The following is a 19,952-nucleotide window of genomic DNA, read 5'->3' on the forward strand; positions in this document are numbered from 1 at the left end:
GGGCTTTCAGTTCTTTTGGATACATACCCAGAAGTAGAATTGCTGGATTATATATATAGTAAATCTATTTTAGTATTTTGAGGAACTATCATGCTGTTTTCCACAGCAGCTGTACCATTTTACATTCTCACCAACAGTACACAAGGGTTCCAGTTTCTCCACATCCTTGTCAACACTTGTTGCTTTCTCTCTCTCTCTCTTTTTTTTTTTTTTTGATAGCATCAGTAGTAATGTGTGAGGTGGTATCTCCTTGTGGTTGTGGTTGTGGTTGTTATTGTTGTTGTTGGCCACGCTGCACGGCTCGTGGGATCTTAGTTCCCCGACCAGGGATTGAACCCAGGCCCTCGGCCATGAATGCACCACGTCCTAACCACTGGACCGCCCGGGAATTCCTTCATTGTGGTTTTGATTTGCTGCTTCTAACGATTAGTGATGTTGAGCATCTTTTCATGTGCTTATTGGGCATTTGTATATCTTCTTTGGAAAAATATCTATTTGAGTCCTTTGCCTATTTTTGAATTGGGTTGTTTGGTTTTGTTTTGTTGTTGAGTTTTAGGAGTTCTCTATATATTTTGGGTAATAATCCATTATCACATATATGATTTGTAAGTATTTTCTTCCTTTCTGTAGGTTGCCTTTTCACTCTGTTGGTCATGTACTTTGATGAATAAACATTTTTAATTTTCATGAAGTCCGATTTGTCTGTTTCTCCTTTTCTTGCCTGTACCTTTGGTGTCATATCCAAGAAATCATTATCAAATCCAGTATTGTGAAGCTTTTGCCCTATGTTTTCTTCTAAGAATTTTATAGCTTTGGCTCTTACATTTAGGTGTTTGGTCCATATTGAATGAATTTTTGGATATGGTGTTAGGTAAGGGTTGAACTTCGTTCTTTTGGACGTAGATATCCAGTTTTCCTAACACCATTTGTTGAGAAGACTGTCATTTTCCTGTTGAATGGTCTTGATGCCCTGTTGAAAATCATTTGACCACATATATGAGGGTTTATTTCTGGACTTTCTAGTCTACTTCATTGGTCTGTATATCTGTCTTTATGACCAGTACCACACTGTTTCAATTACCATAGCTTTGTAGTGTTTAAAAAAAAATTTTTTTAATTGAAGTATAGTTGATGTACAATATTAAATAAGTTACAAGTGTACAACATAATGATTCACAATTTTTAAAGGTTACACTCCATTTATAGTTATTATAAAGTATTGGCTATTTTTCCTGTGCTGTATAATGTATCTTCATAGCTTGTTTTGTACCTCTTAACCCCCACCCCTATCTTGCCCCTCTCCTCTTCACTCTCCTTACTGGTAACCACTAGTTTGTTCTCTATATCTGTGAATCTGTTTCCTTTTTGTTATATTCACTAGTTTGTTTTATTTTTCAGATTTCACATATGAGTAGTATCATACAGTGTTTGTCTTATTTCATTTAGCATAATACCCTCCAAGTCCATCCATGTTGTTGCAAATGGCAAAATTTTATTCTTTTTTATGGTTAAGTAGTATTCTGTGGTGTGTGTGTGTGTGTGTGTGTGTGTATATACCACATCTTCTTTATCCATTCGTCTGTTGATGGACACTTAGGTTGCTTCCGTATCTTGGCAGTTGTAAATACTGCTGCCGTATCTTTTCAAATTAGTGTTTTTATTTTTTTTCAGATATATACCCAGGAGTGGAATTGCTGGGTCATATGGAAGTTCTATTTTTAGTTTTTTAGGAAACCTCCATTCTGTTTTCCACAGTGGCTGTACCAAGTACATTCCCACCAACAGTGCACAAGTGTTCCCTTTTCTCCACATTGTTGCCAACATTTGTTATTTGCATTCTTTTTGATGATAGCCATTCTGACAGGTGAGGTGCTATCTCATTGTGGTTTTAATTTGCGTTTCTCTGATGATTAATGTTGTTGAGCATCTTTTCCTGTGCCTGTTGGCCATCTGCGTGTCCCCTTTGGAAAAATGTCCACTCAGGTCTTCTGCCCATTTTTTAATTGAGTTGTTTGTTTTTCTGATGTTGAGTGGTATGAGCTATTTATGTATTTTGGCTATTAACACCTTATCAGTCATATCCTTTGCAAATATCTTCTCCCATTCAGTAGATTGTCTTTTTGTTTTGTCGATGGCTTCCTTTGTTGTGCAATAGCTTTTAAGTTTAATTAGGTCCCATTTGTTTAGTTTTGCTATTATTTCCTTTGCTTCAGGAGACATCAAAAAATTATTGCTATAATTTATGTTAAAGAGTGTTCAGCTTATGTTTTCCTCCAGGAGTTTTATGGTTTACAGTCTTACATTTAGGTCTTTAATCCATTTTGAGTTTATTTTTGTATGTGGTGTTAGAGAACGCTCTAATTTCATTCTTTCACGTGTAGCTGTCCAGTTTTCCCAGCATCACTTATTTGAAGAGACTGTCTTCTCTCCATTGTATATGCTTCCCTCCTTTGTCATAGATTAATTGACCATAAATGTGTGGGTTTATTTCTGGGCTCCCTATTTTGTAGTAAATTTTGAAGTCAGGAAGTGTGAGTTTTCCAAGTTTATTCTTATTTTTAAAGATTTTTTTGGCTATTTGAGGTCCCTTGAGGCTCCATATGAATTTTAGGGTAGATTTTTATATTTCTGCAAAAAAAAAAAAATGTCAATGGTATTTTGATCGGGATTGCACTGAATCCCTAGATTACTTTAGGTACTTTGACATTTTAACGATACAAAGTCTTCTGAATTCATGAGCATGGAATATTTTTTCATTTATGTCTAATTTCTTTTGGCAATGTTTTATAGTTTTCATTGTACAAATCTTTACTTCCTTGGTTAATCTCTAAGTATTTTATTCTTTTTGATGCTGTTGTAGGTGGAATTGTTTTCTTAATTTCCTTTTCACATTGTTCGTTGTTAGTGTATAGAACTGCAGCTGATTTTTTTGTGTGTGTTGATTTTGTATCTTGTAACTTTGCTAATTTATTAGTTCTAACAGTTTTGTATCTGTGTGTGTGTGTCTGTGTGTAATCTAGGATTTTCTACGTGTAAAATTATGTCATCTTCAATAAGAGGTAATTTTACTTCCTCCTTTCCAATTTGTATGCCTCTCTTTTCTTTTCTTCCTTTTTTTTTTCTTTTTCTTGCCTAATGCTCTGGCTATTACTTCCTAGGTGTTGTATAAAAGTGGTGAAAGCGGGCATCCATGCCTTGTTCCTGATCTTGGAGGAAAGCTTTCAGTCTTTCACTGTTGAGTGTGATGTTTGCTGTGGGCTTTTCATCTGTGGCTTCTATTTCTAGTTCGTTGAGCGTTTTTATCACAAACGAGTGTTGAATTTTGTCATATGCTTCTTCTACACTTATGGAGATGTAATAAATATTGAGCAGTATTACTTATAATATTGTTACACCTCAGATAATTTTATACTTGGGAGAAAAGTATTGAATGATAATAGGCCAGGGGCTGTGTTAGGCATTTTACCTAATAGCTCCTATAACCCTCACACAGTCTCTAGTGGGTGTGAAGTGCATCTCATTGTGGTTTTGATTTGCATTTCCCTAGTGCCTAACATTGCCGAGCATCTTTTCATGTGCTTTTTGGCCATTTGTATATCGTCTTTGAAGACATGTCTGTTCATGTCCTTTGCCCATTTTTGAATTGGGTAGTTTTTTTGGTTGTTGAGTTGTAAGAGTTCTTTGGGAATCCTGGATAGGTGCCCCTTTTTAGATGCTGACAGAATTTGCTGGGCAGAATGAATGTGTGATGTGAACTTCTCTGGGTTGGGAGCTTGAGCTCATCCAGGGGGATCCAGATGGTCACCCTCTGATCACATGTGACCCAGAAAACCCTATGAGCTGTGGCTAAGTTGTTCCTTTGGAAAGTGATCTGGGGTGTTGGTTGTGGCCTGAGAGAGCATGCCTGGACCAGGCAGCGTGTCCAGGACGAGTAAAGTATCCTAGGACCAATTAAATGAACAGAGGCTTGCTGAAATGCTCCCTTGATATCTGTTCGTTGTCCCAGAAGTGTCCCGAGGTCCTTGAAGCCCTTCTTGTTCCAACAAGTGAATTATATCTTGTGCCCTGGCTGTCCAGTAGAAATATGTAAGCCACGTATGTAACTCGAAACTTTTTAGTGGCCACATTAAAAAAGGTTACAAGAAACAGGTGAAATTAATTTTAGTACTGTAACTTATTTAACCCAATATGTCCAAAATATTAACATTTCAACATGTGTAGTCAGTATTTTAATATTAGCAAGCTATTTTACATTCCTTTTTAAAAATACTAAGTCTTTGAAATTTGGCTTTACACTTTCTGCACATCTCAGTTTGGACACTAGATTTTATTGGAAGGACTTGATATGTCTTTAGGTTCCATAATGTTCACAGTCAAAGAGGTAGCTTTGCAAACCCAAGTTGCTCCAAATGTGCATAAAGGTGTCTTGAGCAACCCAACCAGGATGGACTGGCTCATCGTCACGAATTTTTTTTTAACTTTTAAGTCTGAAATAACTTTAGAAACACAGAAGAGTTGCAAAGATCATACAGAGAGTTCCTATATACCCCACATCCAGCTGCCCCTAATGTTAACATCTTACATGAGCACCGTACGTGATCAAAACAAAGACATTAACATTGGTACAGTACTTCCTGTTAATAGGCTTCATTTGGATTTCCCCATTTCTGTTCTGGAATCCATCCAGGACCCTACCTTGCATTTAGTGGTTGTGTCTCTTTTTTTGCCTCCTTCCATCTGTGACAATTTCTTAGTCTTGTCTTTCATGACCTTGATGTTTTTGAAATATACTAGCTAGGCGTTTTGAAGAATGCTCCCCAACTTGGGTTTGTTTTTTCATGATTAGACTGGGGTTGTAGGTTTTGGTAAGAAGACCACAGAGGTGAGGAGCCCACCCTACCGCCCCCCCACCCCGTGCCCCACCCCCATCGTTACATCATAGTAGGGTGGACCTGATACCAACTTGACTTATTACTACGGTTGTTACCTTGATCTGGTTAAGGGGCATCTGCCAGTCTCTCCTGTGAAATTACTGTCCCTTTCCATACTGTTAGAAGCCAGTCGCTTATGGCCAGCCCTCACTCAAGGGCAGAAAAATTAAGCTCCACATCCTGGTGGGCAAAGTTAAAGACACCACAGTAACTAATATCTATTTGGGGGAGATACTTTGAAACTATGCAGATCACTTGTTTCTTTTTCAAGCTTCATTCACTAGTTTTGGCATCCATTAGTGTGTTCTATGGTGATTTCCATTTCACTCATTCCTTCTACATTTATTAGCTGGAATTGTTCTGTAAGGTAGTCGTCCCTTCTGCATTTATTTATTTATTCAGCCCTTTATTTATATCAGTATGGATTCATGAATGTTAGTGGGGTTTTTGGGGGGTTATAATCCAGACCTATCGTCATTTGTTTGGTGGTTCAAATTGTTCTCACTCTGGTGGGTGGGCACTCCCTCAGGTTGGCCCCTGGGCCTTTTCATCATGTTCCTGTGGTTTTTGGGGTGCTTCCTCACTTTCTGGCACCACAAGGTGCTCCAAGCTCATCTTGGTTTTTTCCCCTGCACCAGCCCTAGAATCAGCCCTTTATCCAAGGAGCCTTGGTCCCTTTTATTAGAGAAGGGTATTTAAAAACCAAGATCTGGGAGCAAAGCGTGTTCGTTGCTCCTGGGGCGTCACTGCTTTTAGGCCCTGCCTGTGCTCATCCCTCTGCTGTCTGTATACGTAAACACAAAAGTAAACAGCAGTTCATGCCTCTGCCTCCACCTCCGGTCCAGCACCACTGAGTTCCCTCTAACACCCCTCACCCCCACCCTTGCTGATTTTAACTCATTTCTCTGAAGGGAGACACCTGGCTCTCCTTACCTGCAATGTAGTTGCTTATTTGTTTAACCTTAGTGTATCTGGAAAGTAGTTTCAGAATCTCTAAGCCATATTCCTGCGAGAAGTAAAGTAACGGTGTCTGCATGCAGTTTTTGTCTTCAGCCTTCCAGGATCCAGTTAAAAGTTCTTTGTGACAGCTCCTTTCCTCCATCGTTGCTTGTATGGTTGTGTCATTCGTGTGTATACAGTTGGATTCATTAGTCATTGTCTGTGCTCTGTCTGGGGTTCCCTTTCCCCACCCATCTGGTTATTATTATTATCACCATTTTAGTTTGTCTTCAGTGAAGTTCATTCTGGGTTTTGACATGATCGAGTCCTGCATCCACCCCAGCGTCACCACACAGAACCCTTCGCTCCTCCCCAGACCCCCTCCCGCTGTCCCTTTGAAGTCAGCTCCTCCCCCCACCCTCAGTCCCTCAGAAACACTCATCTGTTTTCCATCCTTAGAGTTTTGCCTTTTCCAGAATGTCACATAAATAGACTCCTACAATATGTAGCCCTTTGTGTCTGGTTTCTTTCACTTAGTGAGATGCACTTAAGATTCATCCGTGTTGTCACATGAATGAATAGTTCATTCCTCTTTATTGTGTGGATAATGCTGCATTTGTTTATCCATTTGCTGGTTGAAGGACATCTGGGTTGTTTCCAGTTTTTGGTGATTATGAAGAAAGTTGCCCTAAACGTTTGCAGACAGGTTTTTGTGTGGATGTAAGTTTTCAGTCCCCTTGGGTAAATACCCAGGAGGGGGGTTGCCGGGTGACACGGTACAGGTAGGTGGAACTTTATGAGAACTGCCCACTGCCATCTGAAGTGGCTGCCACTTGGCACCCTCGCCAGCAGTGGAGGAGGGTCTTGATGCCCTGTGTTCTCGCCAGCGCTTGATAAGCTCTGTTGTCTTCTTTTTACCTTTTTTTTTTTTTTAAAGTCTTTATTGAATTTGTTACAGTATTGCTTCTTTTTTATGTTTTGGTTTTTTGGCCGGGAGGCATGTGGGATCTTAGCTCCCTGACCAGGATCAAACCCACACCCCCTGCTTTAGAAGGCAAAGTCCTAACCACTGGACTGCCAGGGAAGTCCCCCATTTTGCCTTTCTAATGGGCAGATAGTGGTAGCTCTCTTCAATAGCTTTATTGAGATATAATTTATATACAATATAATTCATCCATTTAACGTGTACATTTCGTTGGTTTTTAGCATATTCAGAGCTAAAAACATAGAGTGCAACCATCACCACTAATTCCAGACCATTTCCATCACCCCAAAAGAAACCCCATCCCCATTAGCAGCCACTCCCCATTCCTGCCTCTGCCAGCCCCTGGCAACCACTAATCCACTCTCTGTCTCTGTGGATTTGCCTGTTCTGGATGTTTCACATAAATGAAATCACACACTCTGTGGCCTTTTGTGACTGGCTTCTTTTATTTAGTGTAATGTTTTCAAGGTTCATCCATGTTGTAGCATGTGTCATGCTTCATTCCTTCTTATGGCTGAATATATTCCATTCAGAGTGGATCACCTTTTGTGTATCCATTCATCAGCTGTTGGGCGTTTGGGGTGTTTCCACCTATTAGCTGTTTTGTGAACAAGTTTTTCTGAGCCTATATGTTTTCATTTCTCTTGGGCATATACCTAAGAATGGCATCGCTGGGTCTTTCGGAAATGCTGTGTTTAACTTTCTGAGTGGCTGCCAGACGGTGTGGCACAGCAGCTGCCCCATTTTACCTTCCCACCAACAACGTCCGAGGTTCCAGTGTCCCCACATCCCGGCCCACACTTTCTGTCTCTCTGATTACAGCCATCCTGGTGGGCATGAAGTAGTGTCTCATTAGATTCTGATTTGCATTTCCCTGATGGCTGATAACACTTGAGCATCTTTTCATGTATTTATTTGCAACTCATATATTTTCTTTGTAGAAGTGAAGTGACTTCAGAATTTTTGTCTTTTTTTTTTTTTTTTTAAGTTGGGTTAGTTTTTTTCTTATTGTTGAGTTTGAATAGTTCTTTATATACTCTGGATACAAGTTCTTTATCTGGTACATGATTTATAAATATTTTCTCCAAGACTGTGGTTTGTCTTTTCATTCTCTTTAACAGTATCTTTTGCCCAGCAAAAGTTTTATGTTTTGATAGTCCAGTTTATCATTGTTTTTTCTTTAATGGCTTGTGCTTTGGGTCTGGCAAAGGGAATCTAAAAACCCATGAGTTTGTTTTTGCAGCCCACCCACTGGCAGCGTGTTCGGAAACAGCTGTTTAAAGAGGCAGAAGGAAATTGCCTGTAGGAAGATGGTATCTAGAAGGCAATGCCATTGTCATTTATTCTTTGCAGTTGAGGGTTTTTAGAAAAGTTTATTTATTTACAGTGAGATGGGGGAATTGCTTTTCTCCTGTTTTTGGGGTGTTTTTGTTTTGTTTTGTTTTTGCTGCAGTTTCATTGATTTATTCAAGCAGCAGATATTTACCGAGTCTCGGACACAATGAGGACCAAAGCAGATCCGGTCCCACGTCTGGTGGAGCGCCCAGACCGACAGGGCAAGAGGCGCTGGACAAGCAGGGATGAGGGCAGCGAGGTCAGCACCAGTCCTCAGTGCTCTGAAGCCGGGACGTGGGTGCTGCCAGCGCGTTACAGGGACCCGCTGAGAAGTGAAGGGGGAGGTGCCGAGAAAGGTTTCCCTTAGGAAGCCAGGCTTACTCAGAGCCTTGCGGGTGGGTGGGAGCCCGCGGGACACAGCGGATGGGAAGACACCCTTCCTGGTGAGGGTTGGGGACACGTGGGTTCAAAGGCAGGCCGGGGTGGGAGGGGTAAGCGCGTTGGGGAGCATTGGAGAGATCAGCCCGCTTGTGTGTGATGCGGTCACGCTCGCTGTGTAAAAGGCCCCTCAGGCCCGTGCGTGGCAGGTGGGTGTGCTCTAGACCCTCAGCGAGGGGTCGATCCCTCTGACCCCTCTGGGTCCATCTGCCTCTTGGGTTGCGAGATCTTGTGGCCTTGGCCTCAGACTCCGCGGTGAGGCGCCTCTCCCGGGCCTGTCCCAGGTTGTCTGGTGGCAGCACGGTCACATGACTGGCAGACCTGGCCCAGGCCTTCCTGGGAGTAACTCAGTGGCTGACAAGCGAGAAGTACTTGTCCGTGTCCTGGGGAAGCAGGGTCGGTGTCTAGGGCTCAGGGGCCCTGAAGTATCCACATGAAGGGGGGCTTGGGGGCTTGGTCTTGGGTGAGAGCAGGTGCGGACAAGCTGATCTCATTTTTTTCTTTTGCAAATTAAAGCTGGTTGCCCCTTAGTCCTGAGTTTCTGGCTTGGAGCGATTGGTGAGACCAAGAGGAGAGAAGAGGGTCAGTGGCAGGGTGGGGATGAGAGGTCGTCTGAGTTCAGAGACGCCTGCTCTGTCATATCCCACATCGGGCCGGCGGCCCTCGCCTGTGCCCTGCGGACGTCTGTTAGGGAGTGAACGCTGGCCTGGGCACACATGGGTGTGGAGCCCTCAGCTGGGCCGTTTGGGCTGCGAAAACTTCCCCGAAGCTGACCTTGGCCCCGTTTCCTCTGGTCTCTGCCCCTCTTCATTGTGAGATGTACCGTCCACTTAATGACACACTTCGGGAGGAGAAAGAGAACACATCATGGGTGCCTGCTGACTTCAGGACACAGCCCGATTTTCAGAAACGTAAAACGTGAAGAAGTGTACTCTGGTGGTTTTCTGCTAATATGAGACGTCCTCCCTGCCCTGCACTCCCGCCCCGCAGCGAGCTGTTACTGGACACTGAGTGCTCACCATCCCTGACTTTCCGTGACTTTTCTCAGATGCCGTTAGCTGAAGTCACAGAAAGGGTGTCTTGGTACGTTTTATTAGGAAGTTTGCGTGGCTTTATTCAGAAAGAATTTTTTGTTTGTTTGTTTTAAAGTAAGTTGAAACAGCGAGGCCGGCTTCTGAGCCGGAAACCCTCAGAGGCCTCGTCTTTGACATTCCCGCTGACTTGTGCTGGGGGGACGACGGCGTGGGCAGCGTTGCTCAACCGGCGACATGTTGTGGGCGGTGCTCTGGCCCCCACGTCCTCAGCTCCCCCGCCCCCCGGGCAGAAGCGGCTCTGGGTGCCTGGCTTGCTGGTGGCGGCCGGTCAGGCTTTCCCCACTTGCCCTCAGTGTGGGTTGAGACGGCGGGTGAGAGTGGGTCTTGAGCGATTAGGCCCTCAGCCCTGGTGGGACCGCCCTCCCGGCACACCCCCTCGGCTCCCAGGCTCTCTGGGGCCTTGCTGGGTTCAGGGGGCGGGCAGCCCTCTGCGGCGCGGCTGCTGGCGGCTGCTCTGCGCTGGGGACGATTGCTGGTCGAAGCAACGGGGGGGGTCGGCCTCGCTGGTGGATCCCCAAGGAGCCAGGACAGAGGGGACATGGTGGGAGGAGACCAAGGAAAAGGTCAGGGGCTGCCAAGGTGTGGCAGGCCGCGTGGATGGCGGCCAGCTGTGCCTCGGTTCGTCTTTCCCCGTAGCATCCCTCTGCTCCTCCGCGTGGGGCCCCAGAAGCACCTGTATTTCCTGGAGGGTGGGTGCGGAGCCCCGCAGAGACATGCCTTGAAAGAGCGAATGAGCGACAGAAGAGGTGCGGCCTGACCCACTTGTGTGACCGAGCCGTTTGCACTGTCACCCCCCAAAGTGAGGGGGGCGCAGGCAGTGGGAGGGGGCTTGTCCGCATCAGCCCTGGTGCTCTCTTGGATGGAGCTTCGGCTCAGGCAACCTCAGTCCCAGGTTGAGAGGTGATCCGCGTTTTTGCATACCTGGTTCTTGTGTCTCTTTGTCTTGACAGCACTGGGGATGGGGGGGGGTCTTAGATGGGGGGCAGTGAGGTCCAGGGAGGAGACCAGCGAAGCCTGGGTCCCCTTGGGCTCCAAGCACACTCATGGGTTCGTCCCAGGACGCCTCGTCCTTTCTTCTTTTTTGTCTGTTTTGGTCCAGGTTTCCTTGTCAGATTGCCATTTTACGTGTGCGTTTGTATTGCTGGCTCCTTTCTCACCCTTTTTGGTGTTCGCTTGGGGCCTAACCATTGTTAGGGCTCCAGATAATAGAAGCTAACTTTAGGCATAAAAGTATTTGTTTCCATACAAAGCTCTTTAAATTGTAGTCTTCGCCTTTCTGCTGCCTTGTTTTAATTTCTAATTGCTTATCAGTACACTGATATATTCAGGACGTAGGTTACCGAAAATTCAGACAACACTGAAGCATGCAGAGCAGGAAGAAACAGCGAGACTCTTCCCTTCCCATGCCTCCGTCCCCAGCGTCTTTGCTCCTAAGGGGTGAGCGGTGGTGTGTGTGTCTCCAGCCGTTCCCCCGCGGGTTTTACATCCGTGTGTGAGTGAGGCTTTGCTCTAGAGCAGTGGGCTTTCCTCCTGTCCCGCATTTGTGGCTTTGCTCTTGCTTTCCTCCACGGGCAGCGGGGCTTGGAGCTTGTCCACGTCCTTGGGGAATGGCGACCAGCATTGCTGGGGTCTGTTACTTCATTTCACAGGTGAGGAAGCCGGGGCAGGAACTGGTGGTGTCACCTGCATGATGTCACCTGCTCGATGTCCCCAGCAAGTGCAGGAGCCAGCGGGCTCCGGAGTCTGACCCCTGGGTCACTGTGTTCTGTCTGAGCTTCCCTCAGTGGGCGTGCACCATTATGTTCAGATGTCAGAGTTACATTTTCAAGGAAAGAGAATGTCCCTGGCACCCCTGACCTCCAGCCGGGCCGTCCTGACTGGCGTCGCGGTGGTTTGCCTCTCTGGCTGTCTCCTGCAGCACTGCAGTGACTGTGCCCCCTACACCCGGCCCTGGCAGGCCCTGAGGTCACCCGCGGGGCGGCCTCCTGGCCTCCTGGGCCACCCGGCAGCTGCTGCCCATGCCGTGCTGCCAGCCGGCCACAGCCGCTCCTCCTGCCTTCCCTTGTGCACCCAGAACCCTGGGGGTTTATTTCCTCCTCTCACCGAGGCTCAGAGAGGTGGAGTGGCAGGTCCGGTGTCACACAGCAAGGCAGCAGTGTGACACCCAGGAGGTCTCAGACCCCAAAGCCCACGGTTTTCAGCCCACATTGCACTGCTTTCCTTAACGCTTTTTTAAAGTTCTTCTCTTACTTCTAAGTGCAAAGGTGATATGTGGAGGCTGCGAGGAATCCGGGTCTCCTTTCCAGCCTGTTTCCTTGAAGTGGCCACTGTCACCACTGTAAGTCGCCTTCCAGAAACAACATCATCTTCTGTGTGTATGTGTGTGAGTGAGTGGGGGGGGGGGAGGGAGAAAGAGAGATGCAATTCCAAACTAAATATCTGTGGACCCTGCTGTGTCAGTACCCGCAGCTCTGCCGAGTTCTTCGTGCTGTCTGCTTGGCGAGCCCCTCAGCTTAGACCAGCCATCATGGACCTGCCCTCCCCAGCTGAGGGCCACCGTCACTCCTGCAGGCTGCCTCAGTGGCCCTCCCCGAACACTTGTTTACTAGGCGGGTAGGCTCGATCCTGGCAGTGGGATTTCAGGCGTTGCTTCCCTCGCTGTCTCTCCCTGGCCGTCCGCAGTTCTCTCCTGCCGCCTGGAAGCCCCGTTCTGGTCGGCCTGGGCTGGGGACCCGTGGGCCAGGCCGGAGGAGCTGAGAGCACAGAAGCGCGGGGTCTGCACACGCCCGAGGCTGTGGTGTGCCGACCCGGTGTCCGGCCTTTATTGGTTCCGTGTGGCGTTGGCGGATGATTAAATGCCACGAAACCTCAGTTTCCTTGCCCGAGGGGCGGTGAGAGCAGTGACTAACTCTCAGAGCTTTTGGAGGATGAAATAAGGCGCTGAGTAAAACCTGCCGCCTGGCGCCTGACCGCAGGGAGGGCTGGCAGGGGTGCTGGCGGCAGGGCGGCACGTGGGGCCGGGGGGCGGGGGACACATAAACCTGCGGCCACGGAGGATCTTGGGGACGGTGGGAGGGTGGCCCCGGGCCTGCCTGCACCCTTGTCCCCAGTACTAGGATACAGGCAGCCCACATAGGTAGTCAGTAGATGCTCGAATGCAGAGCTGGGGGGAAGGCTGGGGGGGCCAGGCGTGTATATTTAAACTTTTAAATATAGAAAACCAAGAAATAGATGCAGAAGTAGAGAGGGCAGCAGAGCAAACCACCACGTAGCGCCCACCACCCAGCTTCAGCACTTACTCACCTGCAGGCGGGCCTGTTCTCATCTCTGCTCCCAGCATGTCTTTTTTCTTTCTTTTTCACACCTCTACTGGAGTGTCCTTGTGTGTTCGTCTCTGCTGTGTAACCCAGCGTGTCTTTTTTTTTCTTCTTTCTTTCTTTTTCACACCTCTACTGGAGTGTCATTGTGTGTTAGTCTCTGCTGTATAACCCAGCGTGTCTTTTTTCTTCTTCTTTCTTTCTTTTTCACACCTCTACTGGAGTGTCCTTCTGTGTTCGTCTCTGCTGTGTAACCCAGCGTGTCTTTTTTCTTCTTCTTTCTTTCTTTTTCACACCTCTACTGGAGTGTCCTTGTGTGTTCGTCTCTGCTGTGTAAGCCAGCGTGTCTTTTTTCTTCTTCTTTCTTTCTTTTTCACACCTCTACTGGAGTGTCCTTGTGCGTTCGTCTCTGCTGTGTAAGCCAGCGTGTCTTTTTTCTTCTTCTTTCTTTCTTTTTCACACCTCTACTGGAGTGTCCTTGTGCGTTCGTCTCTGCTGTGTAACCCAGCGTGTCTTTTTTCTTCTTCTTTCTTTCTTTTTCACACCTCTACTGGAGTGTCCTTGTGCGTTCGTCTCTGCTGTGTAACCCAGCGTGTCTTTTTTCTTCTTCTTTCTTTCTTTTTCACACCTCTACTGGAGTGTCATTGTGCGTTCGTCTCTGCTGTGTAACCCAGCGTGTCTTTTTTCTTCTTCTTTCTTTCTTTTTCACACCTCTACTGGAGTGTCATTGTGTGTTCCTCTCTGCTGTGTAACCCAGCGTGTCTTGAATCAGGTGCTAGGCATCCTATTTGGTTTACTCTGTAAATGTTTCAGCCCATGTCTATAAAAGATAAGACTCTTTAAAAACAAAACGAAACCTAAAACAATATTATCAAATCTAGAAATTAATAAATCAATAATTCTTTAATACTGTCAAATATCCAATAATATCAGAGTTTCCCTGTCTCACGTATATATATTTTAAATAATTTGTTCACATCAGGATTCAAATAAAGTCAGTACATTGCTACTAATTGCTGTGTCTCTTAAGCTTCTTTAAATCTTTTTTCTCTCCATCTCTCTGCCTTTCTCTCCCTTGCAAAGCATTTTCAGGTGTATTGTGGTCCCACAGGGATGTTGCTGACTGCAGCCCTGTAAACTGCCAGTTAGGTCTAGAGCCATGGTCAGATTCAGGTTTACCTGGTTGTCCTTTAAGCTCAGCATATGCGAACCCCGGGGCCTCTCACAGGGAACGTCGAACAGGTGAGGGACCAGTGAGGGCAGAGGAAACAGCCCCAGGGTCCTCAGGAACCAGGGGTCCTCCTCGGCTAGTGAGGCTGCGGGAGTCTTCCATTTGACCTGGGGGTCCTCCGGGCCAGCCCTGCCAGCTGCAACAAAGTGGGGCCCTGGAGATGGCCCTGGGGGTGGTTTCTGAGGTGGTGGACGGGGCCCAATGCAGAGCTTCAGTCAGCTGGCCCGGGGCTGGGGGCTGTTGGCCTGGACGGGCCCCATGGGCCGCACTCCCCGTGCTGTGGACAGGTGTGTGTGCTGCTGGCTTTGGGCGCTGACACCAGTTTGGCCAGTTCCTCCGCATCTTAGTTTGCTGGGGCTGGAGAGAGATGCTGGCCTGTGGCCAGTGGCCCAGGGCCTGGCCTGAGAACCCCTGAGGCCGGCCTCGGGATCCCGAGGGTCCAGGGGTCCCACTGGAATGACTAAGGATGTTAGTTACTCTTGGGACTGCTGCCCTGCACCCCTTGAACTTGGCCACCGCTCACCTAGGTGCTGCTGGCTCTTGGGGTGCCATGGTGCTGCTGGCTCTTGGCTTTCTCAGGAGGCTGATGTCCTGGGGGCTGGGCAGGAAGTGGTCCGCCACCCTCTTGGAAGTTCCTAAGCCTCTCAGGCCCCAGGTCTTGTCCCGAGGGAGCTCTGATCATCAGTGTGCGCTGGGGCACATGCTGGGTGCTGGGGGAGGCCCCTGCCCAGCCCACATGCTGCCCCCTGGCTCTGCTCCTCACCGCTCACCTGGGCATCCCAGAGAACTCCTCCTGGGCGCTGTCTCGGGCCAGCGCGTTGCCCTGTTTGGTTTGTGTGGGTGTGAGAACCGCTCCAAGAGCCCGGGGTTCCAGAGGATACCGCCTGCCTGGAGGGCGTCCTGGCTCCCCGCTGACCGGCCTCTTGGCACCGGGCGTATGCTCTGCCTCTGGTTCAGTTTATTCATCTGTGAAATGGGGACAGTAAGAGCACCTGTGCTTGGAAGAGTGCCTGGCCTCAGGGACGCTCCACGGAGTTACTTACAGAGCAGTCGGCGGCACGTCAGCATCGCTGCTGCCCTGAGGGCTTCAGGACGCTGGAGACCCTCCTCAGCCCTGGTCCTGCTGTGGGCACATGGCGGGCACCCGTGAAGTTCCTGTAGGACAGACGAGTACGTGGGCACATTCCGCAGAGATGGGTGCTTGCTCAGCGCTGCCCCATAGGAACAGAAGGGGTCCCTTTGTCCAGAGGGTGGGTGGACAGAAAACAGACATGCGTCCTGTGGACCGTGACGAAGGCTGTGATTGGGGATCATGGTCAGAGGAGGCCCTCGGAGGGAAGCCATTGGCGGGCTTTAAAGGAGTGGGTTGGGGATGAGCCAGGAGCCGGTTCAAACGCCATGGGGTTGAGAGGAGGCTGCAGCAGAAGCAGCTGGGTGGTGGGGGCAGCGAGTGGTCCAGAGGAGACGAGGAGGGGCTGGCTGAGGGGCCAGGGACTGGGGGAGTGGCTGGACCAGCCTTGCAGCTGCACCACCAGGCTGGGGGGGGGGGCGGCAGGCGGGGGGGTGTCACCCAGAGAGGGTAGAGGCAAGAGGAAGGCCTGGTTCTGAGCCGCGGGGGTCTCGTGTATGGGCTGCACCTCCACGTGCGCTCGTCAAGCCTCCGCTTCTTCCTGGTGAAAACAGTGGTTTCCGTTTCTTGATGGCGCAGAGCTGAGCCCTGTGGCTGTAGCTCACCCTCCCACCTTACAGGTGAGGAAGCCGAGGCTCGGGAGGGCAGGCCTTGTGCAGGAGAGACGAGCCCCAGGCCCAGCCTGACCCTGTGCCCTGCAAGGGGGACAGCCAGCTGTCTGCTGACCTCCCCTTGCTGACACACAGGTGCCCTCAGCCGAGTTCCTCCTCCTAGCCTGTAGCCTCACTGCCCTGTGTCCACTCGGAAGGCGACTGGGGAAAGTTGGAAGCACCTGCAGGAGTAGACGGGGTGCTGGGATGGGCCCCTGGGAGCTGTCTGTGGCCTGCCACCCCCTGCCTGCGTCCTCTTGGAGCAAATCCCAGGCATCATCATTTCACGTGTCAGCGTTTCAGACTGTGCCTCTAAAAGATAAGGGTTGCTTTTTATTTTTTCTTGCTTTTTTTAAAAAAATCAATTTACTTTTGGCTACGTTGGGTCTTCGTTGCTGTGCGCGGGCTTTCTCTAGTTGCTGTGAGCGGGGGCTACTCTTCGTTGTGGTGCGCAGGTTTCTCATTGCGGTGGCTTCTCTTGTTGCAGAGCACAGGCTCTAGGCGGACGGGCTTCAGTAGTTGCGGCTCACGGGCCCAGTAATCGTGGTGCACGGGCTCCAGAGCGCAGGCTCAGTAGTTGCGGCACACGGGCTTTAGCTGCTCAGCGGCATGTGGGATCTTCCCAGACCAGAGCTCAAACCCGTGTCCCCTGCATTGGCAGGTGGATTCTTAACCACCGCGCCACCAAGGAAGTCCCAGGGCAGCTTTTTAATAGTATAACAATACCAGTGTCACGCCTGCAAATTATCAATTTTTTGATCCCCAGCCTAAAGCTCTTTCCTGTCTGAATCAGGATCTTGGCTGGACCCGCACATTGTGGTTCAGGGGGTTGTCTCCTAAGTCTCTTTGAATCTATAGATTCTCCTTCTACCTTCTTTTTCTTTTTTTTTTTTTTTTTTTTGGTTTCTTTGCACTTTATTTGTTGGAGAAGCTGCGTCATTTGTCCTGTAGAGTTTGGTACCGTCTGCCTTGTTGCTGCTTTCGTCCCCGTGGTGTCTGCATTTAGCACAGTCCCCTGATCTGTGTCTTCCCTGACAATGTGCACTTGAATCTGGAGGTGAGGTCTTCCCGGGAAGGTGGTCCGTGCTGGTGATGTTGGCAGGGTTGACAGACAGTGCCTGGGTGACCGACCCGTCAGGAGTCACAGATCGGTGGTAGTCTTGTTCCTTCTTCATGTAGTAGCCGGGATACGTTTGTGCCATTTACCCCGCTTATCGTCTGTGTGTTTACCTAGTGGGAAAGCGGGACAAATGCTTGCTTCCTCCCGCCTCCTTTGTTTGCCAGTTCCAGGCCCTGCTCCCAGTCTCGACAGACGTTCTGCCAGCCAGAGGCTGTTTGTTCCCCAGCACACGGATCTGGGCTCTCTCTTCCCCAGCCTCAACCCCCGTAGAGCCCTCTGCCCCCAGCATGAGGCTCACCCTCTCAGTGGCGGCCAAGGCCCTTCTCTCTGGGTCCCCTGCTGCCACTGCTGTCCACCCCTCCAGCTGCAGCCACGTGGACTCTCGGGGTCCCAGAGAGGACGCTGTGGCCTGTGGCGCTTCTCTGCACCCTCTAGCTGTTCTCCAAGCCTGTCACAGCCTCCACGGGTGCTTCCTGGCCCGCTCCCCACCCCCACTGTTGGGTCAGGCCGCTCTCCTATCAGCGGTCACATTTCATTCTTTTGGCGAATATGGAGCGCCTCCCCAGGGCCAGCACCCGGGGAGGGGGGTGCAGGGCAGGAGTCCCCACAGCCGCTGCCTCCAGGGGTTCCCAGCTTGGTGGGGACACACACCCAGTGTGACAAATGCCTCCATATGGGTGGACACAGAGGAGGGGCACTGGCCGCATGTAGGGGCGTAACAGCGGTTACCGGGGGCTGCTTTCTCTTCCTTAACAAGAAGTGGGAGGCAGCAGCTCTGTGGTGCTAGGGCTGCCCGCCTGGGGTGCTCTCGGCTTCCCTCCACGCTTGTGCCGTGGCTGATGCTGGCCTGCAGGTGTACCGTGGACCGTCTCACAGTTCGGCAGGAAGAAGGGAAATGCTGAGACTTTCTTGCACTTTTTTGGTTTGGAAAGGAAAGCCCTCCCTCGGCTGACCTCCCTCATCTCATCACCTCAGACTAGGTCACTGTGCACCTTGCACAGGGGGACAGATTTCCAAGTCTGGTGCAGGTGGGCGGGGTAGAAACCCACTCTTCCTGGGGCCAGGGGCTGCCAGGGGAGGGGCCAGGTCGCTCTCCGTGGCGTCGGGTCGGCTCGAGAAGGCCTGTTTACTTGTCTTCTCCGCCCCAGACTGGCAGCTCCTGGAGGGCAGGGTCTGCGGCTCCATCGCGTGACAGATGCACCTTCTACCTTTGTGGCCTGGATGGGGGGACAGAGTCGTCGCAAGTGCAACTGCAGGACCTCACTCCTGTCCCCTTTGTTCAGAAGCGGGCGTGTGGCCAGCCAGGCTCCCGCTCCCCGCATCACCAGCTCACCGCGCTCACCACGCGCCATCTGCCCAGGGATGGCGGGGCGGCCGGGGCCCTGGTGCACCACCACAGGAGGAAGGGGCAAAGAGAAGCCAGCCCGGGAAGTGCCAGCGAGCGGGCTCAGCTGCCCTGCCCCTCCTTCCTCAGCCTGACCGACCTGCCCTCCTTGCTCACCTGTGCCCTGCTGAGACACCTCCACTGGCTCCCCGTGCTCCTGGTTTTCTCTCTCCCACGGATGGCACTTTAGAAAACGGGGGTGAAGTTCACATACCAGAAAATTCACCCTCTTAAAGCACACCAATTTGGTGGGTTTTAGCGTATTCACAGGGTCGTGCAGTCATCACAGTTTTCTAGTTCCAGGACGGTCTCATCATTCCAGAAGGAAACCTCATCCCTATTTGCAGTTAGTCTCCACGTTCCCCTCCCCCAGCCCCTGGCAACCATGAAGCCACTCTCTGTCTGTGGATTTGCCTGTCTGACGCTTCATGTAAATGGAATCACACACTGCATGGCCTTTTGTCTCTGGCTTCTCTCACTGAGCGTCGTGTTTTTGAGGTTCATCCACGTGGTAACATGTGTCAGTGCTTCATTGCTTTCTGTGGCTGGATACCATTCTGTTATATGGATGGGCCGCAATAGGTTTATCCGTTCACCTGTTGATGGACACTTGGGTTGTTTCCGCTTTTTGACTATCGTGAGTGATGCTGCTGTGGATATAGGCGTACGAGTTTTTATGTGAGTGTGTATTTTCGTTTCTTTTGGGTATACATCTAGGGGAGATACATGGGTCATGCAGTTACTCTGTAGTCAACATTCTGAGGAACTTTCACACACTTTTCCAAAGGGACCACCTCTTTACCTTCCTGCTGGCAGTGCACCAGGATTCTGGTTTCTCCACATCCTTGCCAGGACTTGTTATTTTCCTTTTTTAAAATAATTGCCATCCTAGTGGGTGTGAGGCAGTATTTTGTGGTTTTGGTTTGTATTTCCCTAGTGGTTAATGGTGTTGAGCATCTTTTCGTGGGCTTATTGGCCGCCTGTATGTCTTTGGAGAAATTTCCCTTCCAGGAAAGGGGCCGGGGGTTGAGGCTGCAGGATCTGGTCCTAGAGCCTGGGGTCCGGTCTCAGCATTGTCGCTGAGCAGCTGTGTGTCTTGGAGCGTCGTCTTCCCCGTCCGTGGGCCGAGCGCTGAGGGTTGAGGGGCATGTGTGTGCGGGGCTCCGCACACCGTCGGCAGGACTGCTCCATTAACCAGCTGAGAACGTCCTCCTGATGATCTTTATTTCTGTCGTGGGGCCTGCTTTGCCGCTCTGCAAATAGTAAGTTGATTTATTCTGCATAAGCGGAGCGATGGGGAGACACACACACACACACACACAGAGAAGCAGAGGAGGGTCCGAGGGGAGAGGGGGGCAGGCCCGGCGGCAAGGAGTGCCTCCGCCTGGCTGCACACCCC

At 49.8% G+C, this 19,952-nt stretch overlaps 1 protein-coding gene across 3 annotated transcripts in view; it reads left to right on the forward strand.

The window, feature by feature from the left end:
- Positions 1-19,952, forward strand: part of MLLT1 (MLLT1 super elongation complex subunit) — a 129,413-nt gene that overhangs the window by 91,073 nt on the left and 18,388 nt on the right. The window lies entirely within an intron of this gene.

This window comes from Balaenoptera borealis, assembly GCF_965194805.1.
Source record: "Balaenoptera borealis genome assembly, chromosome: 2".
Taxonomy (NCBI): Eukaryota; Metazoa; Chordata; class Mammalia; order Artiodactyla; family Balaenopteridae; genus Balaenoptera; species Balaenoptera borealis.